The sequence below is a fragment of the Molothrus aeneus genome, chromosome 5 (genome assembly GCF_037042795.1).
Source record: "Molothrus aeneus isolate 106 chromosome 5, BPBGC_Maene_1.0, whole genome shotgun sequence".
NCBI classification, from domain to species: domain Eukaryota; kingdom Metazoa; phylum Chordata; class Aves; order Passeriformes; family Icteridae; genus Molothrus; species Molothrus aeneus.
The window spans coordinates 51987566-51999798 of NC_089650.1; the positions used below are offsets into that span (position 1 = coordinate 51987566).

At 44.4% G+C, this 12233-nt stretch overlaps 1 protein-coding gene and 1 long non-coding RNA gene across 11 annotated transcripts in view; both read left to right on the top strand.

The window, feature by feature from the left end:
• Nucleotides 1-104: 104 nt before the first annotated feature.
• On the top strand, nt 105-10078 carry LOC136557152 (uncharacterized). Of its 8 annotated transcripts, none has more exons than XR_010783733.1 (9): nt 105-208; nt 1211-1323; nt 2372-2494; nt 2932-3035; nt 3731-3950; nt 4560-4726; nt 5192-5282; nt 5402-5484; nt 6252-10078. It is a non-coding gene; the product is annotated as an uncharacterized lncRNA (long non-coding RNA). The 8 variants fall into 8 exon arrangements; XR_010783731.1 differs by lacking the exon at nt 105-208 and having other exon boundaries at nt 386-1323; nt 6252-6345; nt 7003-10078; XR_010783737.1 differs by lacking the exon at nt 105-208 and having other exon boundaries at nt 386-1323; nt 3731-3796; nt 3912-3950.
• Nucleotides 10079-10659: 581 nt separating this feature from the next.
• BRD1 (bromodomain containing 1) overlaps nt 10660-12233 on the top strand; it is a 67190-nt gene continuing 65616 nt past the window's right edge. For all 3 annotated transcript variants that reach the window (XM_066550748.1, XM_066550749.1, XM_066550750.1), the window contains exon 1: nt 10660-10750. The gene's annotated coding sequence lies outside the window, so the exon portion shown is untranslated. The remainder of the gene's footprint in view (nt 10751-12233) is intronic.

Sequence of the window (12233 nt, forward strand, 5' to 3'; positions counted from 1 at the left end):
GCTGAGCAGCTGCCCCGGCTCGGCCGCCGCGGGCGCGGGGCGCAGGCGCGGGGGGCGGTGCCACGCACGGCGCGCGACATGTCAGCGCGCCAGGCCGCAAAATGGCGGCACCGGGGCGCTCTGGTCTGGGGGCGCCGGGTCCCCTCGCATCCGCGTCCCGGCGGTGCCCCAGGCGGGCCGGGGCCCGACACCGGCCTTCTCCGCGAGGGTGCGGCTACTGGTCGCTGCACTCCGCTTCGTTCCTGGGGCGGCTGAGGGCGGTGGCTCTGCGGGCGGCGGGCCGGGGCCGGGGTCGGGGTCGGGGTCGGGGTCGGGGTCGGGGTCGGGGTGGGGGTGGTTCCTGCGGTGCTTCAGGCCCAGCGATGCCTCCAGGGCCTCTGCCGCGCCTTCCCCGCGGGGCCGCGGCGGGACGCTGCGCATTCCCCATGGGCAGGTCGCGGAGAGGCTTTCCTGGGCATCGCTCCACTGGAGCGGGCACGGACACGGACACGCTGTTCCGAGCGCAGCCCTCGCCCTGTCAGGAATTTAGCCTCCATTGTTCGTATCCGCAGTTGAACCCACCTTGATGGGTATGCGTGGTCTAAGGCCCAACGGGTTTGGTTCTGAGCGCTGCTTTGATGTACGGAGTCTGCCTCGGGAGGGGCCCTTGGCGTGGCGCTCGAGTCTCACCTGAGCATCTTAGGGAAGGATGATCAGGGCTGAAGAGAATGCACTGCGCCGGTTCAGGGAAACACTGCCAGCTATATGCTTAAAGTCCTGTTCTGGATAAAGCTCCTCCAGTTTCGGTATTCGGTTATAGGTCGGTGTTTTTCTTCTCCGATTGCAAAACATTAGTTGAGGTTATCAATGGGCCGAGTGATCCAGGCTTTTCAGGAGGAGTGAAGAAGGGTGGTTTGTTGGTCCTTTTGATGTATGTCATTTCTCCGGAGAGCTGTGTGAGATATAATCTGCTGTGATTGTGACATTTGTTGTCAAATTCCCAGTGGCAGTCGTAGATTTCACTTTCTTTGCCTTAAGTGTTGGTAAGGCTACAAGAGGTAATTGCTTATCCTTTGTTTCCCACCTTTACCACTTTACAGGTTTGAAAACAATGTTAAATTTTAGATTAAGACAGTGTTTAGAGAGACAGTGCTTAAGCAAGTCCTTGCTTTTTGATCTGAGTTATTTTCATCAGTTAATTTTCTTTTTTCTTTCTTTCTAATTTGAACAGATTCAGTAAAGAGTGTTTTGGTTGGAATATATGGCAGTATATGAAGAGATCAGTTGATACCTTTTGATTTGAAATAGTGGACCTATTCAACATTCTGCTATATTCGGTGTATGGTTTGTACTTAAGTACTGGTGTGATTTTCTAAATGTATTCTGCCAGTCAACATACAGTAAATGGTCTGTTGTGGTTAATACTTCTTTGTAAATCTCATGTCAAGTTGCTTTTTTTAATTTATTCATACACTATTCAAACTCTCAACAAAATAGTTGTTAAGCTGTGTGCAGGCAGTCCTTTGTTCCTTGTTACTTTTTAATTTACATTTTCTTTTTATTGGTAGAGTTCAACTGTATTAGTGTGTATATATATGTATATTCAGACAATATTTATATATATATATATATATATATATATATATATATATATATATATATATATATATAGCATATGTATTAGTTTTTATAGATGACTGAGGCCAAAGCAATTTGAGGTTTCTTGGACTTGCTCAGTTTCCACTGCTACAAAGTGCAGTTATACGAATAGAACTGCTCAAACATGAAGTTTGATCTTGGCTAGATCTGCCAGCTAGACACAGTAATAGAGGTGTGAGAGCTTAGTTGAGAAGTCTCTATCACCAGTCTGTTGACAGGAAATTACGACAGTGATGATAGCAACAACTGTTAGTATTGAAACACGTCACCTCAAAAAGCATCTTTTAGAGAACTATAAAACTGCAACAGTTGGAATGACATAGTTATGCTTATCACCATATGGAAAGGTTAAATATCAGAGTATGTGGCTTTGTTAACTGCCTTTTTTAACAGCTGTGATTTTGGAGAATTTCACAATTCATAGTTGAAAATTTTACAGTAAGTTGAAAAAGACTGGAAATTAATTTTGCACTTCTGCACCGCATGTTGCCCTTTCTGTATTCACCTCTCTATATCTCTTCATTTTTTCATACGTCCTATTCTTAAAATTTCCTTAAGGGTTAGGGAAGCTGAGATTAATCAAAGTTAATTATTTCTTTAAATTGTATTTTAGGTGGCTTGAGAGCCAATCAGTGATTCTGTATATAATCTACAGGTGTATATCACAGATTGAGTGAAATAACTGGTATTTTTCTGTTCTTGTTGTTTCACAAAAATACACTGGAAACTCAAGAAATCGGGTCTTAAAAATCTGAGCAAAGCTGGATCCAGAACATCTTCTCACAACCAACCAATGAATAAAACAGAGGTGATGAATAAAACAGAGGTGGTGATCTGGTGACAGGCAAAAGAACGAGTAAGTAACTGCAATTCCTAGAGAAGGCTCCAGACTGCCGGCTGGTGGTGAATGTAGCAGCACTGGTGTAGTGATAGTCTAAAGATACAGATTTTCCATAAAGGTTGCAGTCTGAGGTGTAAGTATGTAAAAGAACATAGTAATTTAGGAAGACAGATAATTAGGAAAATCTGCAAGGCATCCTGACAGGAAGAACCCAAAACTTCCATTATTTAACTTCAGAAGAGTAATTTTTTTCTTTGATTTTTCCTCCCCTTATGCATTTACAATCTTGTTATCTGTTTCAGATATTGTGAATAAACATCTTTATTTGCATGGTTAACTGAACCTGGCATGAATTAAAAGTGATATGATATTAAATGAATGTAAAGAAGTAATTTCTCACTCCAGTCCCTGGAGCAAAGTGCAAGTATCTGGCTCTCCATTATGTTTTGTAGAATAGCAGAAAGCTAGGAGACCATGCTTCCGAGGAAATTGTTCGGGTTCTCTGGAAAAAAGCTATTAGAGGTTCAGAGAAGAAAGAAACATCACTTACGTAGCTGTAAGTAACCATCTCTCTGTCATTCTCAGTACTGGGGTATGCCTTGAACTTGGAAGGCTCTCAGGGAGGCTATAGCAAGAGCCTAAGACATGTTGGAAACTAAATTAAATTCTTATATCCTATCCTACTGTGACAGAACTTAAAGTATACCTTCAATACACCTACTTCAATATTATGTTATTAGCCAAATGTAGATGTTTAGTGTTGCAGACAGAGTTTTGTGTGTTGTGGTCCCAGGGTCTCTCCAGTCATCAGGCTGTTCATCTTAATCTAATTTTATTACTTCCTTCATTCCATTTCTTTCTTGGCAGTAAACATAATGCAAACAAACTGCAGTGATAAATTGATGTAGTTCTGTCTTTCTACATTTGTATTCATTTGGAAACACTAAATGTTGATAATAACAGTGTAGTTAGTAGTGTTACCTTGTTTTAGCAAAATTGAGCACTTAATATTTATCTCCAAACCTGCTCTGGTATGCTTATTTTCACTCAAACATTTGGTTTCACCTCTAGTAACTTCTACATCAATGATGCATTTTCCATTTGAAGTCATGGAGACTAAAACTACATTAAGAGATAACAGTAAAATAAAGTAGAAAGAATTCCTGTAGAATAAAGCAGAAAGAATTTCAGATTTTTGTGTGCACCGAGGTAATACATTTAATAAAATGATCTCCTTTCCTTCTTCTGTAGACTCCAGCCTCTTCTAGGAACCCATCCAGGCAATGTCAGCTTAATGATCAAAACCTTAAAATAGAGGTCAGAAGTACTAAATTTGGATGTCCAATTTAGTATCTGTCACAGGGGTGTGATTTCCAAGAACTTACAACATAGGAAAGTACTTATATTTAGCATACCTTCCCATTTATTTCAGTGGCTACTTGGCTCTACTCATCAGATCCAAGGTGTCCAGGTGAGTGCTCAGAGAAGAAGGAATGAGCAATCACACAGTAGTTAGGAGCAAGCATTCACTGCCAAAACCATGATACCCTTGTGGATTTATATTAATTACCTATTTTGTTACAAACACAACTGTTTAATCTGTATGATCCTCACTGTGTAGCACATCAGAGGTGTAGGTCACTGACTTTTGACTTGGAGTTGAGCATATAATAGCATGTTGACAGGATTTACTCATACTTGCCCTTTATGTGGAGTGAGCATGGTGCTGGAGTATGTCTTTCAGGAGAGGTCAGTTTGAAGTTCCTAATCTAGCATTCCTATTGGGCCTATGGAGATTTTGTCTACCTGATGAAGCCATCAGTATCAGAACTGATTTACATATACATGAGTTTGGAAGTTCTCTTTATTAGGCCTTTGCTGAGGCAGTAGCAAGTCTGGGACAAACAAAGTTGTGTAGGGTTCATTTCTTCTTGTTAAATGGTACACACTAGTTGGGTTTCTCTGTACAGAGGAAAGCTACAGGCCATGTTGGTTGCTCTTGTGGTTCAGGCTTTTTTGTGGATGTCATGTGTTGAGTCCTTACTTCTGACTTATTTTTCACTTTATTTTTCCTTCCCAGATTTTGATGTCACCTTCTTGTAGTCCTTCCCCATATAAACGAGGAGGCAAATTTTAATTCTGAATTAGCCCATCTATTTTTGGATTTTGTCATCGTGGACAAATGACTAGGGATTCTAACAGTTTAACTTCCTCCATTGCAAACCATCTTAATCACCTGCAGACCAGGTTTGTCCTCTAGAATGAATGAGGAAGAGATAGTAAAGTAATTAAGACTGGATTTGGGTCTCATTACTAATTGAATTTTAACTTAATCATACTAAGGCTGAAGTATTAGCTCATTGTAAACATTGGAGATTGTTTCTTAGATACATGTTTGTGAGTGAGCTAACTAGGAAAAGAACTTCCCTCACATCTCATATTACATTTGCAGGTTTTTAAACTGACACCAAGGGAATTGAGAAAAGGGAAGTCACTCTAACGATTTCAACAAATAAAATAAACTTTATGTATAATTAAAAATTATGAAGGCAATGAGCAACTTGTTTTTGCTTGGATGAGTGCTGTGTAGAGAATGCTTTCCAGTGCAGAGGAAAGGAAGTAGGAAAGAGAGACAGTAGCAATGAATTTGCATAATATTGTTTACTTGGGTTATGCTATCTTAATAAGCTACTTTGTTTATCACAAACTCAGGTATCTTATGAAATCCAAACCTGATCAGGAGAACAACCACAGAAACTAAAAGAAATCGTATTTCTCAAAAATCATTGTGTATCAGATACAGGTATGGACCACACTTTGTTTTCCCTTTGCTATGGCTGCATTTGACAAAATTGTTCAGTTCAAATAGGTCCTTTTTTTGTGTTATCTTTCTGTAAATTCTGTCTTATGTCTGCTACTCAGGTTTCCTCAGTGTGTCTTGTGAAGAAAGAGGTCAAAATCCAATGTAGATCAGCTATGCTGTTTTGGATTTCTTTGCTGTGCAAGTATGATATTTTTAGAACTTTTTGCATAGCAATTACTGTTTTGTTTTTTGAATCATACCCATTACCACTGACGTTGTCTTTACCCTAACTTGGCTCAGTTAGCTATGCTGTGTGAATTGACAAACTCCACTTCTAAATATGCAGCTGCTTTTGTAAGCTAAACTAATGATGGCTAATAACTGGGGATGCTGAAGAGGCACTCCCAAATCCTGGATTTACTTTACTGCTGCTCTCTTGTGCTCGTAATCATTTTCATCTGATCATGCAGGGAGGCACTCCTGGGAGCTAAACAAAAAATTGGTGACTTGTTTATGAAGGGGTTGTTCTGATGGTAGTTATCCTGTGGCAGGAACAGCTTCCCACAAAGACCTTTGCAGGGGGAGTTACTATGCAGAACATAATAAAGGTGCCAAACTGTAAACACTAGGAATTGAATAATTGATACTGAAGAGACAATGATGGAAAAGAAGGGGAATATTATTCTCTTGATTATGGCTCTGTCTACTCTTTTGGAAACAGCAATATCATCATACATGAGTGTCAATAATTCTGTTCCAAGGGTTTGTTCTTGATAAAATAGTCTCAAAAATAGTAGATGATAGTTTTGCTGTTTGGCAGACCTACAGGTCAGTACATGGGCAAGCTCTGTGCTTGTGTTGCAGCATGTTGTAATTTGGATGCAGATTTTGTTTTCTATTATTGAAGCATAGCTTACGTATGTTTTCATGTATATCCTAATCATGAAGTTTGGTTTTGCATCTTTGCAGCGTCCAGAGGAGTGAGCTCAATCCTCACCTTCCACCATGCAACAGTTATGAGCACATCCTGTAGAGATCACCTTAAAACTGCAAAATCCTGAAGGTACATGATGTTAAAGGATTCAAGATGGTGGATAAGTAAAGCAGGCAGTAGGTTTCCCTGTCAATTGCATATCTCAGCAAAGTGCTTGGTGTATCTCTCGGTCAGCAAGGGACAGGATATATACCTCTTCTTGCAGTAGGTGACCCCAAGCAGTAGTTCCAACAAATGCTTAAATGGAAATGGGGTGAGGGCCTTTGCATAGCGGCTTTACTATGAAGACCATGCTGTCAAATGATCTTCAAGCTTATCTATAGATAACATTCCATAGGACTGCTTAGCAGATGCAGCTTACAGAGGTATTTCTTAGCAAGCACCCTGATCAAGCGTGACTTCTGGTGGAGCTCTGAGGATAAAAGGTCTCTGGACCTTCATCAGTACCATAAAAGGCACTGACACAGCTCCCAGTGTATTTTTAAACTTGTGTTTTGGTGAAGACTGTTCGTTTGGATCGACATGAGCTGTTCTGAAAGGTCAGACTAAAGGGTCTTAGCAATTAAGAAACAAAGAACTGCTTTGGCTGTGAGAATGGAAAAGGTGGTATGTGCAGGAAGTAAGAGTTACTGAGGCTGTAAGAAACAAAAAGTCCTTGATTCCATAGCAGTTGGTGAACACTATATACCCCAATATTATTTTATTTCCCCTTTTGTCATAATACAGCTAAAACTTCCACATCAGAGGAGTGAGAAGGAAAATCCAGACAATTCTTCCTAACTAGAGAACAAGGAATATTCAGTAAACAAGTAGGAGTGAAATGGACCAACACTTCTTTTATATATTTGAAGCAAAAAATTTGATCTTCATTCCAGGATGGTCATCCAGGACTTGGAACCATATATCCCATTTAGTCTAGTATGATATACCAGTCTTTCTTACAATATACCAGTGATAACTAGGAGATGGAGCAATGATAATGTGTATTTCTCTGTGAATGCAAAAATTTGCAAAGATCACTCCGAAGATGCAGAGTGATCCTGCACCACCGCCCCACAGACTGAAAATAAACAGCTGAAATGATGTGAGCATGCTGCTGTAAAATGTCTGTTGATAAGGTTACAGTCTTTTCCACGATGAATGCTGTTCTGGCTTCTGTGAGGTTTGGGAACAGCCTTTCTTTTGTGAACTTGTGAAGTCATGCCTGCAAGTATTCTACCAGTGCCACATACCATGGCTGATGAAGTAAGTGAGATCTAAAAGCACTTCCATGCAGGATGAGAGGACCATGGCAATGTTGTATCTCATAGATGAGTGTGAAGGTGTAAATTGTATGATGGAGAAGCCAAACTTGAAAATTTACTGGTGATACATTACTTTAAGGCATCATACAGAAGTATCACATGCAAGATTAGGCAGATTTGTCATCATGATAGGAAGAAGACCCACATGTGTATGCTATGGCAGTCCAAAACCTTTCTTGAAATACAGATTGTTGTAGGCTCTAAGGAGTGAGGAGTGAGTTGCGATTCTTTCTTGTCCCTTCAGCAGCCAGCTGTCCAGGCCCTGAGAGGGATACAAAGTTGCATCCAAAGTAGGTCAGTATCTCTGCCAGTATTTACTGCTGCAGCAAGTCTTGAGTTAACTTTTATTAATCTCTGAAACAAAGCTGATACACTTTAGAAATACAGAAATGTGTCTCATGAAGTTTGATTCTACCAGAAAATAGAGGAGGATGCCGAGGCAGATAAATAGTGATTATGTTTCTTTACATGATCTTTCTTGCAGTGATTCTGCTGAAAATTTGACAACTAGTGGAGGTGAAATCTGGTAGGCAGAAGATCCTCTTTCTGTGAAGTTTTCCATGTAGAGTGAGTCAGCATTGGTAATTTGTTTAACAGTTTGATGCTGCCAGGTAGGGGTGTGAGGATTCTGAAGGACTGGGACTGAAGCCCCTTGCACATGCTGAACTGGTGTGAAAAAAGGTGCTGAGGGGTCTGTTGCCATCAAACTAGGGATCAGAGGGCTTCTTATTTTTGGTTTGAAATTGAACCGTATGCTAGTAGAATTGTATTCTTTTGAGTAACCATGTCTCGCTTGTGAGGTGGAAAAGAGGAAGGTAACAGATCTTTGAGGTTATAGGTGTGTGTGCTGAGGACTGGTCAGATGCCCCAGACAGTACTACATGCTGTTCTACACGGGCTAATGTGCTAATACTTAAAATGGAGAGGCTGAGCATCCTGCTCTGGTAGCCTTCATAAGGTCAATGAGAAATGATTTAGAAGTCTAAGACTCCAAATACAGAGCTTTTTGTGAGCGTGCCCTGATCTTTGTGCTGTTACTCTGAAATACCATATGAAGGAATGACATGAGGTGTGTGTCCTAGCCTGGATGCTCCAGAGTGAAAACTCCACACACCACCTTCTTACTGAGAGTAATTGGAAGAATCTAGAAGCATGAGTTTAAATTATAGAAAATTGGTTAAATGATGCAAATACCAATAAGGGATACCATGTTATCAAAGGGATGTCCAGGGACTATGGAATGCTGTAGCCCACCTGGCAGAAAAAAAACTGGAAAAAAGCCAGACTTGCTGTGTATCAGACACATTAGAATACTGACACCATCAAGATTTCTGTGGAAAACTTGTCTCCACTTAAAAAGTATTTGTACGGCTACACAGTAGATCTACATAAATCACCCCTCAAAAGATAAACCAAAATATTTCCTTATCATAATCTTATTATGTTTTTTGACATTATTTCTATTCATTTTTATACTCTGCACAGTAATGTACATGGTATGGTATGGTATGATACTTGCTCTTCAATACATTTCTATCACAGGTCGTATTCCAGTGCAACAACGCGAACTTATATCAGCATGTTGTAAGACTTCTGAGACTGGTGGCAGGATCACTAAAACAATTTAACTGGAGAGTAGTTCTTCACAGGCAAGTACACAAATGACTAGATGGCCTCCATAGTTTGTACAAACTTTCTTGTGTTGGAAGTTGAAGATACTTTCTGTGTCTGAGCCTAAGGATCTATTCTACACCGAGCAGACTGCATGAGTGTTAGCTGCTTTAATAGCTTGTGTTTTGTTCAGAGGTCAGTGTGCTAAATGGTCCCTGATAAGGAAAAAAGAATTTGGAAAGTACTTTTCATATTCTACAAGATTTCTCCAGCCTAGTTGCTTAAACTCTCTGGACCTTAATTAACTTTCTACAAGCAATAACAGGTGTATCTCTTTCTGATTCCCTAGTCATATATTTATTGTAGGATTAACTGGTTTTTGAGGCAAAGAATCCTCTTACTGCTAGAGAAAACATAACAATGAATTGGTAAGTTGTTTTGCAGCAATTTAGCTGAGTGGATGTGAAATACTGATGGGTAAAAAGAATCACACCTACTCTCAATCAATTGCTTTTTACTATATGCAGGACTTGTTCTGGATGATCAGCACAGGCAAGTGTTTGTGTAAGGCTGGGCCAGCTAAAACATTGTTTTCTAAGTATGTGGGTGCAGCTGCCTTGCAGAAATGTATTGCAGTAAAATCCTTCAGCTCTCGAATATGGCTGTAATGGCTGTCTAAAAATAATACCTAACAAAGGGTGTCCTTCACAGGGGAAGCCAAAAATAACCTTTTTCTCTGTCAAAATGTAAGGCTATTATCAGTTGATCTACAAACAGCAGCTTGACCCAGAGACCACGAAAGAGCTGACTTTCAAGCACATTTTCTACGTAAGGAATCTTGAGCTTCCACTTCCCCCCAAAGAGATAATAAATACCAGTCGCTTCAACTTTTTAGCCTTGGTTTTGTAACGAGCCGTGTCCCGCCTCCATCCGTTCCCTGGCGCCCGCGCTGGGCCGTTCGAACGTTGTACCGGGGACGCACGGCGGGTTCGGGTTCGCGTTCGGGCTCGGGCCCAGCCGGTCCGGGCGGTCGCGCGGCGGTCGCGGGGCCAGCGCGTTCCCGCCCCGAGCGCGGCCGGTGCCGGCCGGGGGCGCGGGGAGCGGCGGCGCGCAGGCCCCGCCCCGCGGCGGCGGGAGCGGCGGGGCTGGGCGGTGCCTGGCGCCCTCACGTCCCTTCCCTCGCTCGCTCGCTCCCTCCCCGCCCGCCTCTCCTCCTCCCCCCCGTCGGCGCAGCGCTGTGGTGAAGCCGCATTGTTTGTGCCGCGGGGGGAGGGGAGCCGCTCAGCCCCGGGAGCCGAGCGCCGAGCCCGCAGCCGGACGGCGACGCGCGCCGCGCCTCACGAATGCGCCGCGCCCGGCGGCAGCAGCAGCCCCGCACCCAGCGCCGGGTGACCGCCGCGGGCAGCGCGGCCCTCGTAGCGCCCGCTCGGCCGCCCGCGGCTGCCGGACGCGGGGCCAGGCGGCAGCACCGGCGGGGCCTCCGCCATTAACCCGGCCGAGCGTCGGCCGCAGCGGCGGAGCGGGAGGTCTGTCAGCCGCTCCTCGGCGGCTCTCACAGCGTGAGTACGGCCGGGTGGGCGGCGGGGACGGGCGGGCGGGGGTTGCGGGGCCGGGAGCCGGCGGGTCCCGCCGCGGCTGGACGGGAGAGCGGTATGGGGGAAGGAGCAGGGCGGACTGGGCACGGCCGCCTGCGGGGGAGGGCAGCGGCGGGCGGGCGGAGAGGCGAGGCGAGCGCGGCGGTCTGGGGGAGGGAGGGAGGGCGCCGCTGGAGCTGTTTTGTCAGCCGCCATATTTGTGGGCCGAGTATTTTCGCGGCGGGGAGGGAGTGACTGTTGGGAAGGGCTGGAGATGATGGGCCCGGGCAGGAACCATCCTGCTGGGGGCCGGGAGGGGGGAGCGCCGCGCCGGGCAGGAACCATCGGCGGCAGGGGAGGGAGCGCGTTGGAGCTCCCTGGGCGTGGGCAGGAAGTGTTGGCGCGGCACCGGCGGGGGCGGGCCCGGGGGCGTGGGCAGAGCCGTGCGCGGGAGGCTGGATTCCGGGATGGCCGCGGGATCTGGCGGCGCTGGGCTTTTCCATCGGGCCGGGAGAGAACGGCTCTGGTGGTCCCGCGTGTCTTGGCCGTGCCCGCGCACGTTCGCTGGGCTCCGTGAGGGCCCGCTCCGGGCCGTGCCCCGGGGAATCGCTCCCGCTGCGCGGCTGGAGCGGCGGGTGGTGTCCACCCAGTGTGCGTGTAAGCACTGTTTGCTTATCGTCCCTCATTGTCTAGGACTAAAGAGTATTCCTGTGTCTTTCTCTTTTTAATGGTCTACATGAAAGTGCCATTGACAGTGGAATTCCCTAATCCATTGAGCAGGAATCCAGGGACTAAAGACAGTTTATTTGAAGAGGAGGAAGGTAACTAGGGCAGAGATTGTAATTTAGAAGTATATGGTACTGTACCTTTCGTGTTAGTTTTAGCTATCCTACACCTTGATAAATAGCTTTTTTTAATTTTATTTTTGCCTCATATCACGTATTTCACAGAAACAGCTATCTCAATTACTTCTGTTATGGGAAGGAAAAACGTCTGCTGGTGATTTCCTTCCCAAGTAGCTGATGCAATTCTAGGAGATGAGAGCTGTGGATAACTTTCCTGGTTTATATCCCGCAGTCTGTGAGGGCAGGACAGTGCTAACAGAAGTGCATTAAAATAATTTTGTGTGCGGTTAGTGCAGTATCTTTGTGGTCATTGAATGGAAACTTGTCTTAGTTTGCGCTTCAAATTTTCATCTTGGTCCTCATTCCTATCGATCTACAGGATACTGGGAAGGGGGTAGGACGGAGAAGTGCCAGCTGATAATTGCGTAGGAAAAGCAAACCAGCTGTGGGTCATGAATTTGCTATGCAGAACTCTGGTCTTCATCCGGAGTATTTATAGAACATTTGCAAACATGAATTTTGGAGAAACAAAACACTGCTTTGGCCTCTGGGGCATTTAAGTTATTCACGCTAAATTTGCATGAAATTCGGCCTGAGTACTACCAGTTTCGATTTTGTGTGCA